The sequence below is a fragment of the Oncorhynchus masou genome, unplaced genomic scaffold (assembly GCF_036934945.1).
Source record: "Oncorhynchus masou masou isolate Uvic2021 unplaced genomic scaffold, UVic_Omas_1.1 unplaced_scaffold_439, whole genome shotgun sequence".
Classification (NCBI taxonomy): Eukaryota; Metazoa; Chordata; class Actinopteri; order Salmoniformes; family Salmonidae; genus Oncorhynchus; species Oncorhynchus masou.
Window position 1 is genome coordinate 253,519 of NW_027010781.1, and position 21,382 is coordinate 274,900.

At 38.3% G+C, this 21,382-nt stretch overlaps 1 long non-coding RNA gene and 1 pseudogene across 1 annotated transcript in view; both read left to right on the top strand.

Annotated features, from left to right (window-relative positions):
* The window catches only part of LOC135535059 (NLR family CARD domain-containing protein 3-like), a 126,407-nt pseudogene that overhangs the window by 81,164 nt on the left and 23,861 nt on the right, over positions 1–21,382 (top strand).
* Positions 1,087–21,382, top strand: part of LOC135535064 (uncharacterized) — a 33,682-nt gene continuing 13,386 nt past the window's right edge. The window contains exons 1-2 of the long non-coding RNA XR_010454804.1: positions 1,087–1,161; positions 1,887–2,075. This is a non-coding gene — a long non-coding RNA (uncharacterized LOC135535064). The remainder of the gene's footprint in view (positions 1,162–1,886; positions 2,076–21,382) is intronic.

Consider the following 21,382-nt stretch of genomic DNA (forward strand, 5'->3'; position numbering starts at 1 on the left):
GTGACATGGGCATTCTATGTTTTGTTTTCTATGTTTCTTTATTTCTATGTTTTTCTTTATTTCCCTCCTTTCAGTGTGGGAAGTTAACTTTGTTAGTGGCTCTTTGCCCTGTAAGCTTCACGGTTGTTTTTTTATAGAACTCTGGTCAAAGTAGTGCACTATGTAGGCAATAGGGTGTTATAGAGCTCTGGTCAAACTAGTGCACTATGTAGGGAATAGGGTGTAATAGAGCTCTGGTCAAAGTAGTGCACTACACTATGTAGGGAATAGGGTGTTATAGAGCTCTGGTCAAAGTAGTGCACTACACTATGTAGGGAATAGGGTGTTATAGAGCTCTGGTCAAAGTAGTGCACTACACTATGTAGGGAATAGGGTGTTATAGAGCTCTGGTCTAAAGTAGTGTACCACAGTATGTAGGGAATAGTCAAAGTAGTGTACTACAGTATGTAGGGAATAGGGTGTTATAGAGCTCTGGTCAAAGTAGTGTACTACAGTATGTAGGGAATAGGGTGTTATAGAGCTCTGGTATAAAGTAGTGCACTATGTAGGGAATAGGGTGTTATAGAGCTCTGGTCAAAGTAGTGCACTACTATTCCCCATAATGCACCACACAGCCCTATGGGCCCTGGTCAAAGTAGTGCACTATATAGGGAATAGGGTGACACTTTGGGACAGAAACTCAGACTTGAATCACTGGTCCTGGAGACTGCTAGTTGTTCATACAGTGTTGTTAATGATTAACCTTGAAATGCAGTGGTCTGAATCAGGGTCACACAGTGTTTGTTGGAAGTCTTAAACAAATCTCCTCTGAAACAAAGGTATCACCTCAAACACATGGTTCTGGGCTTAAAGAAAGAAGACACCTGTACCATGTCAGATATGGAGTTGACTGTAGGAAAGCAGTAGCTACACAGTGATGTTATTGTAAACCCAAGGCTTTTCTGGTAAACAGGTTAAACTGGGTTTCTGATGATGCTGACATGGGGTCAGAGCCACTAAACTTTAACAGAGCTGATGGAGTCCTAAATTAATCAGTAACAAAAATTACACAAAGTTTCTTGACATTGGGGAGGTGAATAAACTGTTCCCTTGGTTTCTTTCTCAACACAAAGGAAACTCTCACTGACTTGACATGTTCTGGTTTTGAATTCAGGCTACAAGGTAAGGATCCTACCAGGAATTATTCATGTAGGATGTTGGTAGAATGTTGAAGTTGGGATAGTAAGGATCCTACCAGGGGTTATTCATGTAGGATGTTGGTAGAATGTTGAAGTTGGGATAGTAAGGATCCTACCAGGGGTTATTCATGTAGGATGTTGGTAGAATGTTGAAGTTGGGATAGTAAGGATCCTACCAGGAATTATTCATGTAGGATGTTGGTAGAATGTTGAAGTTGGGATAGTAAGGATCCTACCAGGAATTATTCATGTAGGATGTTGGTAGAATGTTGAAGTTGGGATAGTAAGGATCCTACCAGGAGTTATTCATGTAGGATGTTGGTATAAAGTTGGTATAAAGTTGAAGATACAGAGCCACTTGTCATCAGCAAGGTGCTCTCTCAGCAGAATATTTCAATGACTTGACATGTTCTGGTTGTGAATTCAGGCTACAAGGTAAGACTTTTCCCAGGGATTATTATAAAGTGTGAAGAGAAATTAAATGCATTGTGTAATTTTAGTTTAGTGAATGACAGTAAAACACTCAGATGTAACAGTCCATTTCACATGGGAAAGCTACGTGACAGTTCAATCATACAAAATGGCGCTAACTGGGCGTAGGCAATAAAATGAAAAAACATATTCATATATTCGTATATTGTGGATATTTTACAATTTGTATATTTATTCATGTATTATAGTTCAATGACATGTTGGATCTCTTTTTAGGGGTCATTGCTCGAAAATTAGTCTCTCTGGGGAGAGAGAGGAGGGCGGCCATGCCTCTAAAATTAGTCTCTCTGGGGAGAGAGAGGAGGGCGGCCATGCCTCTAAAATTAGTCTCTCTGGGGAGAGGGAGGAGGGCGGCCATGCCTCTAAAATGAGTCTCTCTGCGGAACATGACACCAACGTTAAGAGGTGAGAATACAATTTTGTTTAAGAATTTATGAAGAGTTTATATCCATAATTTTTTCACGTGTGTTTTTTTTATAGATCAGAAATGAAGTCTTCTGGGTACCTTCATGTGTAAAATATTACTGTTCTAAGATAGATTTTAGTGTCTGATATTTTCTCCTAAACGTCAACTGAGCGGCACAGAGACACCATTCAAATGTGTTCAGACTCATTACATCTTCAGCTGGAAACACTAAGTGTTGTTGTCCGTCTGTGACCAAGAGAAAGTGGTCTTAGTTCAATTCTATGAAATTATTTTGTTTTCTTTTTTTGGAGGTGTCATCAACATCACAGCGAATATTGTTACATCACAGTGAACATTGTTACATCACAGCGAATATTGTTACATCACAGCGAATATTGTTACATCACAGCGAATATTGTTACATTACAAGGCGAATATTGTTACATCACAGTGAATATTGTTACATCACAGCAAGATGAAACTAATATTGTTACATTCTCTAGATTCTCCCGTTTCATTTGATCTATAGAGCCCCACAGTGGAGGTGTCATAATACCCATAACACCTAGCGGTCAAACAGGGAAATGGTTCCAATAGTTTTATAGAGCCCCACAGTGGAGGTGTCATAATACCCATAACACCTAGCGGTCAAACAGGGAAATGGTTCCAATAGTTTTATAGAGCCCCACAGTGGAGGTGTCATAATACCCATAACACCTAGCGGTCAAACAGGGAAATGGTTCCAATAGTTTTATAGAGCCCCACAGTGGAGGTGTCATAATACCCATAACACCTAGCAGTCAAACAGGGAAATGGTTCCAATAGTTTTATAGAGCCCCACAGTGGAGGTGTTATAATACCCATAACACCTAGCGGTCAAACAGGGAAATGGTTCCAATAGTTTTATAGAGCCCCACAGTGGAGGTGTCATAATACCCATAACACCTAGCGGTCAAACAGGGAAATGGTTCCAATAGTTTTTCCACCATCCATTTTTCCCATAGGGAATTGTAGAAACACTTCAAATAAGGGCTGTGTAGGGTGGGGCGGCGCGGCGATTCTTGTGGGCAAATTTTGTCATTGAACTTTGTCATCAAAGTCTGGCCTTCTCTGGATTTATGGTGCTTTCAAGACAACTTGGAACTCTGAAAAAGCATAATTGATCTTCAGGTCGGAGCTCTCGAAAAGGCCAGAGTCCCCGACTTAGAATTTATAGTTGGATGACGATTCAAGACCTATTTTCTCAATTGGAGCTATTTTTTTCAGTTGTCTTGAACTCACTGAAATCTGAGATTTCCACGTTTCCAGTTGTTTTGAACTCAGCAGAAGTCACAGCATGGCCAATGTATTCAACCTTTTCTGGTCCATGGTGTTGCAGGGGAATGTTTATCATTTTAAGCTTGGAAAAGACTTGGACCCCCTCTCACTGAATAGCAGACTAGAGATTGGAAAAGACTTGGACCACACCCCCTCTCACTGAATAGCAGACTAGTGATTTGAAAAGACTTGGACCCCCTCTCACTGAATAGCAGGCTAGTGATTGGAAAAGATTTGGACCACACACCCTCTCACTGAATAGCAGACTAGTGATTGGAAAAGACTTGGATCCCCTCTCACTGAATAGCAGACTAGTGATTGGAAAAGACTTGGACCACACCCCTCTCACTGAATAGCAGACTAGTGATTGGAAAAGACTTGGATCCCCTCTCACTGAATAGCAGACTAGTGATTGTAAAAGACTTGGATCCCCTCTCACTGAATAGCAGGCTAGTGACTGGAAAAGACTTGGACCCCCTCTCACTGAATAGCAGGCTAGTGATTGGAAAAGACTTGGACCCCTCTCACTGAATAGCAGACTAGTGATGGGAAAAGACTTGGACCCCCTCTCACTGAATAGCAGACTAGTGATTGGAAAAGACTTGGACCACACCCCCTCACTGAATAGCAGACTAGTGATTGGAAAAGACTTGGACCCCACCTCTCACTGAATAGCAGACTAGTGATTGGAAAAGACTTGGACCCCCTCTCACTGAATAGCAGACTAGTGATTGGAAAAGACTTGGACCACACCCCCTCTCACTGAATAGCAGACTAGTGATTGGAAAGACTTGGACCCCCTCTCACTGAATAGCAGACTAGTGATTGGAAAAGATTTGGACCACACCCCCTCTCACTGAATAGCAGACTAGTGATTGGAAAAGACTTGGACCACACCCCCTCTCACTGAATAGCAGACTAGTGATTTGCTTTGCAACGGTTTTGAAAGTACAATGCTGATATGATCCAATCAAAGCCACGGTAGATATAACATGATGTTGATATGATCAGTCCAATCAAAGCTACTGTAGATATAACATGATGCTGTTATGATCCAATCAAAGCTACTGTAGATATAACATGATGCTGATATGATCAGTCCAATCAAAGCTACTGTAGATATAACATGATGCTGATATGATCAGTCCAATCAAAGCCATGGTAGATATAACATGATGCTGATATGATCCAATCAAAGCCACTGTAGATATAACATGATGCTGATATGATCAGTCCAATCAAAGCCACTGTAGATATAACATGATGCTGATATGATCAGTCCAATCAAAGCCACTGTAGATATAACATGATGCTGATATGATCAGTCCAATCAAAGCTAATGTAGATATAACATGATGCTGATATGATCAGTCCAATCAAAGCCACGGTAGATATAACATGATGTTGATATGATCAGTCCAATCAAAGCTACTGTAGATATAACATGATGCTGATATGATCAGTCCAATCAAAGCTACTGTAGATATAACATGATGCTGATATGATCAGTCCAATCAAAGCTACTGTAGATATAACATGATGCTGATATGATCAGTCCAATCAAAGCTACTGTAGATATAACATGATGCTGATATGATCAGTCCAATCAAAGCTACTGTAGATATAACATGATGTTGATATGATCAGTCCAATCAAAGCTACTGTAGATATAACATGATGTTGATATGATCCAATCAAAGCTACTGTAGATATAACATGATGTTGATATGATCAGTCCAATCAAAGCTACGGTAGATATAACATGATGTTGATATGATCAGTCCAATCAAAGCTACTGTAGATATAATATGATGTTGATATGATCAGTCCAATCAAAGCTACTGTAGATATAACATGATGTTGATATGATCAGTCCAATCAAAGCTACTGTAGATATAACATGATGCTGATATGATCCAATCAAAGCCACGGTAGATATAACGTGATGTTCATTTTATCTGTGGCCAATGACCTTGAGCCTTTTGGTTGGACACTACTAATGTAACTCTATGGCAGCACCCAATAGGCTTGAATTTTAGAGATCTCACTGTAGATGTTGAGGTGACGTAGTGTCTCCATGAGTGACAGAACACTGAGCCAATCATGACTGACTACAGAACATTGCCAACCCCTATGCTCAGTATTTTCCTCTGGCTGCTCATTGCCTTCATTCATGCAGAGGCGGGCAGCCTGAAGGTCTCCTCATTGATTTAGCTGGAAAGGGGAGAAATGGTGCTTTACATTGGTATTCATATTACAGTTAACCTGGAAGTGTTATGTTTTTGGGGCGCTAAAATAAGGTCAATTGTACGGAACAGTGCAATATACAAATGTTTGTTAGCTATCTTTACACTTCCACTGTCTGGTTCTCCTCTCTTCACTAGATGGATGGTAACTTTAGTGTTTAACCCCTCTGTGTCCATGGACCAAACTTTTGAATATTATTTTCGGGCGCCTCAAGGATTTAATTGTTTGTAAAACTTTAGTGGAGAGCTCTCAATTTTGGTTTTCGGTTTGCCTTCAGAAAGTATTCACACCCCTTGAATTGTTCCACATTTTGTCGTGTCAAAGCCTGAATTTAAAATGGATTCATTCAGATGTTTTGGGGTCACTGTCCTACACACACAACACCCCATAATGTCAAAGTGGAATTATGTTTTATGAAGTCTTTACAAAATGTATTTAAAATGAAAAGCTGAAATGTCTTGAATCATTAAGTATTCAGCCCCTTTGTTATGGCCCCAAGTCTAAAAAGGTTCAGGAGGAGAAATGAGCTTAACAAGTCACACAATAATCAGCAGTGGTGCTGCAGTGGTGCCTGGGTAATATCACTGGGGAAGACATGGTACAACACATGTGTTGTGATAATAGTGGGTAATATCACTGGGGAAGACATGGTACAACACATGTGTTGTGATAATAGTGGGTAATATCACTGGGGAAGACATGGTACAACACATGTGTTGTGATAATAGTGGGTAATATCACTGGGGAAGACATGGTACAACACATGTGTTGTGATAATAGTGGGTAATATCACTGGGGAAGACATGGTACAACACATGTGTTGTGATAATAGTGGGTAATATCACTGGGGAAGACATGGTACAACACATGTGTTGTGATAATAGTGGGTAATATCACTGGGGAAGACATGGTACAACACATTGTTTGCTCTATAACCTACTAGTTCATATGCTTTGTAACCATGATATATAAGCCTAAGGCCCAGACAATAAGAAGACACAGTGGCAGATTAAATTCAACCACACCTTTGTTTCAACACTGAATCAGAGAGTCTGTCCGGTGGAGTCCAGTAGATCTATATACAGCATGGAGTCCACAACACATACTGCATTTAACAGACAGTTACAACTAAAAGATACCAACAACTATTTAGTCTAATCAACGTAAGCTAAATATGTGGCAGTCCATGGTTCTGATTCATGTGTGTGTGTGTGTGTGTGTGTGTGTGTGTGTGTGTGTGTGTGTGTGTGTGTGTGTGTGTGTGTGTGTGTGTCAGCAGATTTCTCTACTTGTTGTTGATGTTGAAATTCAACACACGGACACTCGAAGTCAAACTTAAATGAATCATTTAGTTAACTGGAGAGGTTTAAACCACCTCAATGCACCACAGTAGAGAAGAGATAACACCCTGTGACAGTCACCTGCATGAACCAAAACAGAGTGAGAGAAGAGATGGCACCCTGTCACAGTCACCTGCATGAACCAAAACAGAGTGAGAGAAGAGATGGCACCCTGTCACAGTCACCTGCATGAACCAAAACAGAGTGAGAGAAGAGATGGCATGAACCAAAAAACAGAGTGAGAGAAGAGATGGCACCCTGTCACAGTCACCTGCATGAACCAAAACAGAGTGAGAGAAGAGATGGCACCCTGTCAGTCACCTGCATGAACCAAAACAGAGTGAGAGAAGAGATGGCACCCTGTCACAGTCAAAACCTGCATGAACCAAAACAGAGTGAGAGAAGAGATGGCACCCTGTCACAGTCACCTGCATGAACCAAAACAGAGTGAGAGAAGAGATGGCACCCTGTCAGTCACCTGCATGAACCAAAACAGAGTGAGAGAAGAGATGGCACCCTGTCAGTCACCTGCATGAACCAAAACAGAGTGAGAGAAGAGATGGCACCCTGTCACAGTCACCTGCATGAACCAAAACAGAGTGAGAGAAGAGATGGCACCCTGTCAGTCACCTGCATGAACCAAAACAGAGTGAGAGAAGAGATGGCACCCTGTCACAGTCACCTGCATGAACCAAAACAGAGTGAGAGAAGAGATGGCACCCTGTCAGTCACCTGCATGAACCAAAACAGAGTGAGAGAAGAGATGGCACCCTGTCAGTCACCTGCATGAACCAAAACAGAGTGAGAGAAGAGATTCTCTTCAGCAACAAAATTCCAGAAGAACAAAACAGTCTATCACCCTGTCATACTGTTTAATTTGTTATTTTTTTTATTTCAACTTTATTTAACCAGGTAGGCTAGTTGAGAACACCTTTATTTAACCAAGTAGGCTAGTTGAGAACACCTTTATTTAACCAGGTAGGCTAGTTGAGAACACCTTTATTTAACCAGGTAGGCTAGTTGAGAACACCTTTATTTAACCATGTAGGCTAGTTGAGAACACCTTTATTTAACCAGGTAGGCTAGTTGAGAACACCTTTATTTAACCAGGTAGGCTAGTTGAGAACACCTTTATTTAACCAGGTAGGCTAGTTGAGAACACCTTTATTTAACCAGGTAGGCTAGTTGAGAACACCTTTATTTAACCAGGTAGGCTTGTTGAGAACACCTTTATTTAACCATGTAGGCTAGTTGAGAACACCTTTATTTAACCAGGTAGGCTTGTTGAGAACACCTTTATTTAACCAGGTAGGCTAGTTGAGAACACCTTTATTTAACCAGGTAGGCTTGTTGAGAACACCTTTATTTAACCAGGTAGGCTAGTTGAGAACACCTTTATTTAACCATGTAGGCGTGTTGAGAACACCTTTATTTAACCAGGTAGGCTTGTTGAGAACACCTTTATTTAACCATGTAGGCGTGTTGAGAACACCTTTATTTAACCAGGTAGGCTTGTTGAGAACACCTTTATTTAACCAGGTAGGCTAGTTTAGAACACCTTTATTTAACCAGGTAGGCTAGTTGAGAACACCTTTATTGAACCAGTTAGGCTAGTTGAGAACACCTTTATTTAACCAGGTAGACTAGTTTAGAACACCTTTATTTAACCAGGTAGGCGTGTTGAGAACACCTTTATTTAACCAGGTAGGCTAGTTGAGAACACCTTTATTTAACCAGTTAGAATAGTTGAGAACACCTTTATTTAACCAGGTAGGCTAGTTGAGAACACCTTTATTTAACCAGGTAGGCTTGTTGAGAACACCTTTATTTAACCATGTAGGCTAGTTGAGAACAACTTTATTTAACCAGGTAGGCTTGTTGAGAACACCTTTATTTAACCAGGTAGGCTAGTTTAGAACACCTTTATTTAACCAGTTAGGCTAGTTGAGAACACCTTTATTGAACCAGTTAGGCTAGTTGAGAACACCTTTATTTAACCAGGTAGACTAGTTTAGAACACCTTTATTTAACCAGGTAGGCGTGTTTAGAACACCTTTATTTAACCAGGTAGGCTAGTTGAGAACACCTTTATTTAACCAGGTAGGCTTGTTGAGAACACCTTTATTTAACCATGTAGGCTAGTTGAGAACACCTTTATTTAACCAGGTAGGCTAGTTGAGAACACCTTTATTTAACCAGTTAGGCTAGTTGAGAACACCTTTATTTAACCAGGTAGGCTAGTTGAGAACACCTTTATTTAACCAGGTAGGCTTGTTGAGAACACCTTTATTTAACCATGTAGGCTAGTTGAGAACACCTTTATTTAACCAGATAGGCTTGTTGAGAACACCTTTATTTAACCAGGTAGGCTAGTTGAGAACACCTTTATTTAACCAGTTAGGCTAGTTGAGAACACCTTTATTTAACCAGGTAGGCTTGTTGAGAACACCTTTATTTAACCAGGTAGGCTAGTTGAGAACACCTTTATTTAACCAGTTAGGCTAGTTGAGAACACCTTTATTTAACCAGGTAGGCTTGTTGAGAACACCTTTATTTAACCATGTAGGCTAGTTGAGAACACCTTTATTTAACCAGGTAGGCTTGTTGAGAACACCTTTATTTAACCAGGTAGGCTAGTTGAGAACACCTTTATTTAACCAGTTAGGCTAGTTGAGAACACCTTTATTTAACCAGGTAGGCTTGTTGAGAACACCTTTATTTAACCAGGTAGGCTAGTTGAGAACACCTTTATTTAACCAGTTAGGCTAGTTGAGAACACCTTTATTTAACCAGGTAGGCTTGTTGAGAACACCTTTATTTAACCATGTAGGCTAGTTGAGAACACCTTTATTTAACCAGGTAGGCTTGTTGAGAACACCTTTATTTAACCAGGTAGGCTAGTTGAGAACACCTTTATTTAACCAGGTAGGCTTGTTGAGAACACCTTTATTTAACCAGGTAGGCTAGTTGAGAACACCTTTATTTAACCATGTAGGCGTGTTGAGAACACCTTTATTTAACCATGTAGGCTAGTTGAGAACACCTTTATTTAACCAGGTAGGCTTGTTGAGAACACCTTTATTTAACCAGGTAGGCTAGTTGAGAACACCTTTATTTAACCAGGTAGGCTTGTTGAGAACACCTTTATTTAACCAGGTAGGCTAGTTGAGAACACCTTTATTTAACCATGTAGGCGTGTTGAGAACACCTTTATTTAACCAGGTAGGCTTGTTGAGAACACCTTTATTTAACCAGGTAGGCTAGTTTAGAACACCTTTATTTAACCAGGTAGGCTAGTTGAGAACACTTTATTGAAACAGTTAGGCTAGTTGAGAACACCTTTATTTAACCAGGTAGACTAGTTTAGAACACCTTTATTTAACCAGGTAGGCGTGTTGAGAACACCTTTATTTAACCAGGTAGGCTAGTTGAGAACACCTTTATTTATCCAGTTAGGCTAGTTGAGAACACCTTTATTTAACCAGGTAGGCTAGTTGAGAACACCTTTATTTAACCAGGTAGGCTTGTTGAGAACACCTTTATTTAACCATGTAGGCTAGTTGAGAACAACTTTATTTAACCAGGTAGGCTTGTTGAGAACACCTTTATTTAACCAGGTAGGCTAGTTGAGAACACCTTTATTTAACCAGGTAGGCTAGTTGAGAACACCTTTATTGAACCAGTTAGGCTAGTTGAGAACACCTTTATTTAACCAGGTAGACTAGTTTAGAACACCTTTATTTAACCAGGTAGGCGTGTTGAGAACACCTTTATTTAACCAGGTAGGCTAGTTGAGAACACCTTTATTTAACCAGTTAGGCTAGTTGAGAACACCTTTATTTAACCAGGTAGGCTTGTTGAGAACACCTTTATTTAACCAGGTAGGCTAGTTGAGAACACCTTTATTTAACCAGTTAGGCTAGTTGAGAACACCTTTATTTAACCATGTAGGCTAGTTGAGAACACCTTTATTTAACCAGGTAGGCTAGTTGAGAACACCTTTATTTAACCAGGTAGGCTTGTTGAGAACACCTTTATTTAACCAGGTAGGCTAGTTGAGAACACCTTTATTTAACCATGTAGGCGTGTTGAGAACACCTTTATTTAACCAGGTAGGCTTGTTGAGAACACCTTTATTTAACCATGTAGGCGTGTTGAGAACACCTTTATTTAACCAGGTAGGCTTGTTGAGAACACCTTTATTTAACCAGGTAGGCTAGTTTAGAACACCTTTATTTAACCAGGTAGGCTAGTTGAGAACACCTTTATTTAACCAGGTAGGCTAGTTGAGAACACCTTTATTGAACCAGGTAGTCTAGTTGAGAACACCTTTATTTAACCAGGTAGGCTAGTTGAGAACACCTTTATTGAACCAGGTAGGCTTTAGTTGAGAACACCTTTATTTAACCAGGTAGGCTAGTTGAGAACACCTTTATTTAACCAGGTAGGCTTGTTGAGAACACCTTTATTTAACCAGTTAGGCTAGTTGAGAACACCTTTATTTAACCAGGTAGACTAGTTTAGAACACCTTTATTTAACCAGGTAGGCGTGTTGAGAACACCTTTATTTAACCAGGTAGGCTAGTTGAGAACACCTTTATTTAACCAGTTAGGCTAGTTGAGAACACCTTTATTTAACCAGGTAGGCTTGTTGAGAACACCTTTATTTAACCAGGTAGGCTAGTTGAGAACACCTTTATTTAACCAGTTAGGCTAGTTGAGAACACCTTTATTTAACCAGTTAGGCTAGTTGAGAACACCTTTATTTAACCAGGTAGGCTTGTTGAGAACACCTTTATTTAACCACGTAGGCTAGTTGAGAACACCTTTATTTTACCAGGTAGGCTAGTTGAGAACACCTTTATTTAACCAGGTAGGCTTGTTGAGAACACCTTTATTTAACCAGGTAGGCTAGTTGAGAACACCTTTATTTAACCATGTAGGCGTGTTGAGAACACCTTTATTTAACCAGGTAGGCTAGTTGAGAACACCTTTATTTAACCAGTTAGGCTAGTTGAGAACACCTTTATTTAACCAGGTAGGTAGGCTTGTTGAGAACACCTTTATTTAACCAGGTAGGCTAGTTGAGAACACCTTTATTTAACCAGTTAGGCTAGTTGAGAACACCTTTATTTAACCAGGTAGGCTAGTTGAGAACACCTTTATTTAACCAGGTAGGCTTGTTGAGAACACCTTTATTTAACCATGTAGGCTAGTTGAGAACACCTTTATTTTACCAGGTAGGCTAGTTGAGAACACCTTTATTTAACCAGGTAGGCTTGTTGAGAACACCTTTATTTAACCAGGTAGGCTAGTTGAGAACACCTTTATTTAACCATGTAGGCGTGTTGAGAACACCTTTATTTAACCAGGTAGGCTTGTTGAGAACACCTTTATTTAACCATGTAGGAGAACACCTTTATTTAACCAGTGTTGAGAACACCTTTATTTAACCAGGTAGGCTTGTTGAGAACACCTTTATTTAACCAGGTAGGCTAGTTGAGAACACCTTTATTTAACCAGTTAGGCTAGTTGAGAACACCTTTATTTAACCAGGTAGGCTAGTTGAGAACACCTTTAGTTGAGAACACCTTTATTTAACCAGGTAGGCTTGTTGAGAACACCTTTATTTAACCATGTAGGCTAGTTGAGAACACCTTTATTTAACCAGGTAGGCTAGTTGAGAACACCTTTATTTAACCAGGTAGGCTTGTTGAGAACACCTTTATTTAACCAGGTAGGCTAGTTGAGAACACCTTTATTTAACCATGTAGGCGTGTTGAGAACACCTTTATTTAACCAGGTAGGCTTGTTGAGAACACCTTTATTTAACCATGTAGGCGTGTTGAGAACACCTTTATTTAACCAGGTAGGCTTGTTGAGAACACCTTTATTTAACCAGGTAGGCTAGTTTAGAACACCTTTATTTAACCAGGTAGGCTAGGTGAGAACACCTTTATTTAACCAGGTAGGCTAGTTGAGAACACCTTTATTTAACCAGGTAGGCTAGTTGAGAACACCTTTATTGAACCAGGTAGTCTAGTTGAGAACACCTTTATTGAACCAGGTAGGCTAGTTGAGAACACCTTTATTGAACCAGGTAGGCTGGTTGAGAACACCTTTATTTAACCAGGTAGGCTAGTTGAGAACACCTTTATTTAACCAGGTAGGCTAGTTGAGAACACCTTTATTGAACCAGGTAGGCTAGTTGAGAACACCTTTATTTAACCATGTAGGCGTGTTGAGAACACCTTTATTGAACCAGGTAGGCTAGTTGAGAACACCTTTATTTAACCAGGTAGGCTAGTTGAGAACACCTTTATTGAACCAGGTAGGCTAGTTGAGAACACCTTTATTTAACCAGGTAGGCTAGTTGAGAACACCTTTATTTAACCAGGTAGGCTAGTTGAGAACACCTTTATTTATCCAGGTAGGCTAGTTGAGAACACCTTTATTTAACCATGTAGGCGTGTTGAGAACACCTTTATTGAACCAGGTAGGCTAGTTGAGAACACCTTTATTGAACCAGGTAGGCTAGTTGAGAACACCTTTATTTAACCATGTAGGCGTGTTGAGAACACCTTTATTGAACCAGGTAGGCTAGTGGAGAACACCTTTATTTAACCATGTAGGCGTGTTGAGAACACCTTTATTTAACCATGTAGGCGTGTTGAGAACACCTTTATTTAACCAGGTAGGCTAGTTGAGAACATCTTTATTTAACCATGTAGGCGTGTTGAGAACACCTTTATTGAACCAGGTAGGCTAGTTGAGAACACCTTTATTGAACCAGGTAGGCTAGTTGAGAACACCTTTATTTAACCATGTAGGCGTGTTGAGAACACCTTTATTTAACCAGGTAGGCTAGTTGAGAACACCTTTATTTAACCAGGTAGGTAACAACTGCGACCTGGCCCAGATAAAGCAAAGCAGTTCGACACAGACAACAACACAGAGTTTCACATGGAATGAACCAACATACAAGCAATAATACAGTAGATCTATATACAGCATGTGTAAATGAGGCAGGATGAGAGAGGTAATAAATACAGTAGATCTATATACAGCATGTGTAAATGAGGCAGGATGAGAGATGTAATAAATACAGTAGATCTATATACAGCATGTGTAAATGAGGCAGGATGAGAGAGGTAATAAACACAGTAGATCTATATACAGCATGTGTAAATGAGGCAGGATGAGAGGTAATAAATACAGTAGATCTATATACAGCATGTGTAAATGAGGCAGGATAAGAGAGGTAATAAATACAGTAGATCTATATACAGCATGTGTAAATGAGGCAGGATAAGAGAGGTAATAAATACAGTAGATCTTTATACAGCATGTGTAAATGAGGCAGGATGAGAGAGGTAATAAATACAGTAGATCTATATACAGCATGTGTAAATGAGGCAGGATGAGAGAGGTAATACATACAGTAGATCTATATACAGCATGTGTAAATGAGGCAGGATAAGAGAGGTAATACATACAGTAGATATATATACAGCATGTGTAAATGAGGCAGGATGAGAGAGGTAATAAATACAGTAGATCTATATACAGTATGTGTAAATGAGGCAGGATAAGAGAAGTAATAAACACAGTAGATCTATATACAGCATGTGTAAATGAGGCAGGATGAGAGAGGTAATAAATACAGTAGATCTATATACAGCATGTGTAAATGAGGCAGGATGAGAGAGGTAATAAATACAGTAGATATATATACAGCATGTGTAAATGAGGCAGGATGAGAGAGGTAATAAACACAGTAGATATATATACAGCATGTGTAAATGAGGCAGGATGAGAGAGGTAATAAATACAGTAGATCTATATACAGCATGTGTAAATGAGGCAGGATAAGAGAGGTAATAAATACAGTAGATCTATATACAGCATGTGTAAATGAGGCAGGATAAGAGAGGTAATAAATACAGTAGATATATATACAGCATGCGTAAATGAGGCAGGATGAGAGAGGTAATAAACACAGTAGATATATATACAGCATGTGTAAATGAGGCAGGATGAGAGAGGTAATACATACAGTAGATCTATATACAGCATGTGTAAATGAGGCAGGATAAGAGAGGTAATAAATACAGTAGATCTATATACAGCATGTGTAAATGAGGCAGGATGAGAGAGGTAATACATACAGTAGATCTATATACAGCATGTGTAAATGAGGCAGGATGAGAGAGGTAATAAATACAGTAGATCTATATACAGCATGTGTAAATGAGGCAGGATGAGAGAGGTAATAAATACAGTAGATCTGTATACAGCATGTGTAAATGAGGCAGGATGAGAGAGGTAATAAACACAGTAGATATATATACAGCATGTGTAAATGAGGCAGGATGAGAGAGGTAATACATACAGTAGATCTATATACAGCATGTGTAAATGAGGCAGGATAAGAGAGGTAATAAATACAGTAGATCTATATACAGCATGTGTAAATGAGGCAGGATGAGAGGTCATAAATACAGTAGATCTATATACAGCATGTGTAAATGAGGCAGGATGAGAGAGGTAATAAATACAGTAGATCTATATACAGCATGTGTAAATGAGGCAGGATAAGAGAGGTAATAAATACAGTAGATATATATACAGCATGTGTAAATGAGGCAGGATGAGAGAGGTAATAAACACAGTAGATCTATATACAGCATGTGTAAATGAGGCAGGATGAGAGAGGTAATAAATACAGTAGATCTATATACAGCATGTGTAAATGAGGCAGGATAAGAGAGGTAATAAATACAGTAGATCTATATACAGCATGTGTAAATGAGGCAGGATGAGAGAGGTAATAAATACAGTAGATCTATATACAGCATGTGTAAATGAGGCAGGATGAGAGAGGTAATAAATACAGTAGATCTATATACAGCATGTGTAAATGAGGCAGGATGAGAGATGTAATAAATACAGTAGATCTATATACAGCATGTGTAAATGAGGCAGGATGAGAGAGGTAATAAACACAGTAGATCTATATACAGCATGTGTAAATGAGGCAGGATGAGAGGTAATAAATACAGTAGATCTATATACAGCATGTGTAAATGAGGCAGGATAAGAGAGGTAATAAATACAGTAGATCTATATACAGCATGTGTAAATGAGGCAGGATAAGAGAGGTAATAAATACAGTAGATCTTTATACAGCATGTGTAAATGAGGCAGGATGAGAGAGGTAATAAATACAGTAGATCTATATACAGCATGTGTAAATGAGGCAGGATGAGAGAGGTAATACATACAGTAGATCTATATACAGCATGTGTAAATGAGGCAGGATAAGAGAGGTAATACATACAGTAGATATATATACAGCATGTGTAAATGAGGCAGGATGAGAGAGGTAATAAATACAGTAGATCTATATACAGCATGTGTAAATGAGGCAGGATAAGAGAAGTAATAAACACAGTAGATCTATATACAGCATGTGTAAATGAGGCAGGATGAGAGAGGTAATAAATACAGTAGATCTATATACAGCATGTGTAAATGAGGCAGGATGAGAGAGGTAATAAATACAGTAGATATATATACAGCATGTGTAAATGAGGCAGCATGTGTAAATGAGGCAGGATGAGAGAGGTAATAAACACAGTAGATATATATACAGCATGTGTAAATGAGGCAGGATGAGAGAGGTAATACATACAGTAGATCTATATACAGCATGTGTAAATGAGGCAGGATAAGAGAGGTAATAAATACAGTAGATCTATATACAGCATGTGTAAATGAGGCAGGATAAGAGAGGTAATAAATACAGTAGATATATATACAGCATGTGTAAATGAGGCAGGATGAGAGAGGTAATAAATACAGTAGATCTATATACAGCATGTGTAAATGAGGCAGGATGAGAGAGGTAATAAATACAGTAGATCTATATACAGCATGTGTAAATGAAGCAGGATGAGAGAGGTAATAAATACTGTAGATCTATATACAGCATGTGTAAATGAGGCAGGATAAGAGAGGTAATAAATACAGTAGATCTTTATACAGCATGTGTAAATGAGGCAGGATGAGAGAGGTAATAAATACAGTAGATCTATATACAGCATGTGTAAATGAGGCAGGATGAGAGATAAGTAATACATACAGTAGATCTATATACAGCATGTGTAAATGAGGCAGGATAAGAGAGGTAATAAATACAGTAGATATATATACAGCATGTGTAAATGAGGCAGGATAAGAGAGGTAATAAATACAGTAGATCTATATACAGCATGTGTAAATGAGGCAGGATGAGCGAGGTAATAAATACAGTAGATCTATATACAGCATGTGTAAATGAGGCAGGATAAGAGAGGTAATAAATACAGAAGATCTATATACAGCATGTGTAAATGAGGCAGGATGAGCGAGGTAATAAATACAGTAGATCTATATACAGCATGTGTAAATGAGGCAGGATGAGAGAGGTAATAAATACAGTAGATCTATATACAGCATGTGTAAATGAGGCAGGATGAGAGAGGTAATAAATACAGTAGATCTATATACAGCATGTGTAAATGAGGCAGGATGAGAGAGGTAATAAATACAGTAGATCTATATACAGCATGTGTAAATGAGGCAGGATAAGAGAGGTAATAAATACAGTAGATCTATATACAGCATGTGTAAATGAGGCAGGATGAGAGAGGTAATAATTACTGTAGATCTATATACAGCATGTGTAAATGAGGCAGGATAAGAGAGGTAATAAATACTGTAGATCTATATACAGCATGTGTAAATGAGGCAGGATGAGAGAGGTAATAAATACAGTAGATCTATATACAGCATGTGTTAATGAGGCAGGATGAGAGAGGTAATAAATACAGTAGATCTATATACAGCATGTGTAAATGAGGCAGGATGAGAGAGGTAATAAATACTCTAGATCTATATACAGCATGTGTAAATGAGGCAGGATGAGAGAGGTAATAAATACAGTAGATCTATATACAGCATGTGTAAATGAAGCAGGATGAGAGAAGTAATAAATACTCTAGATCTATATACAGCATGTGTAAATGAGGCAGGATGAGAGAGGTAATAAATACAGTAGATCTGTATACAGCATGTGTAAATGAGGCAGGATGAGAGAGGTAATAAACACAGTAGATATATATACAGCATGTGTAAATGAGGCAGGATGAGAGAGGTAATACATACAGTAGATCTATATACAGCATGTGTAAATGAGGCAGGATAAGAGAGGTAATAAATACAGTAGATCTATATACAGCATGTGTAAATGAGGCAGGATGAGAGGTCATAAATACAGTAGATCTATATACAGCATGTGTAAATGAGGCAGGATGAGAGAGGTAATAAATACAGTAGATCTATATACAGCATGTGTAAATGAGGCAGGATAAGAGAGGTAATAAATACAGTAGATATATATACAGCATGTGTAAATGAGGCAGGATGAGAGAGGTAATAAACACAGTAGATCTATATACAGCATGTGTAAATGAGGCAGGATGAGAGAGGTAATAAATACAGTAGATCTATATACAGCATGTGTAAATGAGGCAGGATAAGAGAGGTAATAAATAAATACAGTAGATATATATACAGCATGTGTAAATGAGGCAGGATGAGAGAGGTAATAAATACAGTAGATCTATATACAGCATGTGTAAATGAGGCAGGATGAGAGAGGTAATAAATACAGTAGATCTATATACAGCATGTGTAAATGAGGCAGGATGAGAGATGTAATAAATACAGTAGATCTATATACAGCATGTGTAAATGAGGCAGGATGAGAGAGGTAATAAACACAGTAGATCTATATACAGCATGTGTAAATGAGGCAGGATGAGAGGTAATAAATACAGTAGATCTATATACAGCATGTGTAAATGAGGCAGGATAAGAGAGGTAATAAATACAGTAGATCTATATACAGCATGTGTAAATGAGGCAGGATAAGAGAGGTAATAAATACAGTAGATCTTTATACAGCATGTGTAAATGAGGCAGGATGAGAGAGGTAATAAATACAGTAGATCTATATACAGCATGTGTAAATGAGGCAGGATGAGAGAGGTAATAATAATACAGTAGATCTATATACAGCATGTGTAAATGAGGCAGGATAAGAGAGGTAATACATACAGTAGATATATATACAGCATGTGTAAATGAGGCAGGATGAGAGAGGTAATAAATACAGTAGATATATATACAGCATGTGTAAATGAGGCAGGATAAGAGAGGTAATAAATACAGTAGATCTATATACAGCATGTGTAAATGAGGCAGGATGAGAGAGGTAATAAATACAGTAGATCTATATACAGCATGTGTAAATGAGGCAGGATAAGAGAGGTAATAAATACAGAAGATCTATATACAGCATGTGTAAATGAGGCAGGATGAGAGAGGTAATAAATACAGTAGATCTATATACAGCATGTGTAAATGAGGCAGGATAAGAGAGAGTAAAATACAGTAGATCTATATACAGCATGTGTAAATGAGGCAGGATGAGAGGTAATAAATACAGTAGATAGGATAGATAATAATACATGTGTAAATGAGGCAGGATAGATAGATCTATATACAGCATGTGTAAATGAGGCAGGATAAGAGAAATGGTAAATAAATACAGTAGATCTATATACAGCATGTGTAAATGAGGCAGGATAAGAGAGGTAATAAATACAGTAGATCTATATACAGCATGTGTAAATGAGGCAGGATGAGAGAGGTAATAAATACAGTAGATCTATATACAGCATGTGTAAATGAGGCAGGATAAGAGAGGTAATAAATACAGGATAGATCTATATACAGCATGTGTAAATGAGGCAGGATGAGAGAGGTAATAAATACAGTAGATCTATATACAGCATGTGTAAATGAGGCAGGATGAGAGAGGTAATAAATACAGTAGATCTATATACAGCATGTGTAAATGAGGCAGGATAAGAGAGGTAATAAATACAGTAGATCTATATACAGCATGTGTAAATGAGGCAGGATGAGAGGTAATAAATACAGTAGATCTATATACAGCATGTGTAAATGAGGCAGGATGAGAGAGGTAATAAAAATACAGTAGATCTATATACAGCATGTGTAAATGAGGCAGGATAAGAGAGGTAATAAATACAGTAGATCTATATACAGCATGTGTAAATGAGGCAGGATGAGAGAATAAATACAGTAGTATATATACAGCATGTGTAATATAAACACAGTAGATCTATATACATAAATACAGTAGATCTATATACAGCATGTGTAAATGAGGCAGGATGAGAGAGGTAATAAATACAGTAGATCTATATACAGCATGTGTAAATGAGGCAGGATAAGAGAGGTAATAAATACAGTAGATCTATATACAGCATGTGTAAATGAGGCAGGATGTAAATGATCTATATACAGCATGTGTAAATGAGGATGAGAGAGGTAATAAATACAGTAGATCTATATACAGCATGTGTAAATGAGGCAGGATGAGAGAGGTAATAAATACAGTAGATCTATATACAGCATGTGTAAATGAGGCAGGATGAGAGAGGTAATAAATACAGTAGATCTATATACAGCATGTGTAAATGAGGCAGGATGAGAGAGGTAATAAATACAGTAGATCTATATACAGCATGTGTAAATGAGGCAGGATGAGAGAGGTAATAAATACAGTAGATCTATATACAGCATGTGTAAATGAGGCAGGATAAGAGAGGTAATAAATACAGTAGATCTATATACAGCATGTGTAAATGAGGCAGGATGAGGCAGGATAAGAGAGGTATAATAAATACAGTAATAAATGTGTAAATGAGGCAGGATAGATAATAAATACTAGATCTATATACAGCATGTGTAAATGAGGCAGGATGAGAGAGGTAATAAATACAGTAGATCTATATACAGCATGTGTAAATGAGGCAGGATGAGAGAGGCATGTGTAAATGAGGCATACAGTAGATCTATATACAGCATGTGTAAATGAGGCAGGATGAGAGAGGTAATAAATACAGTAGATCTATATACAGCATGTGTAAATGAGGCAGGATGAGAGAGGTAATAAATACAGTAGATCTATATACAGCATGTGTAAATGAGGCAGGATGAGAGAGGTAATAAATACAGTAGATCTATATACAGCATGTGTAAATGAGGCAGGATGAGAGAGGTAATAAATACAGTAGATCTATATACAGCATGTGTAAATGAGGCAGGATATAGAGAGGTAATAAATACAGTAGATCTATATACAGCATGTGTAAATGAGGCAGGATGAGAGAGGTAATAAATACAGTAGATCTATATACAGCATGTGTAAATGAGGCAGGATGAGATCTATAAATACAGTAGATCTATATACAGTGTGTAAATGA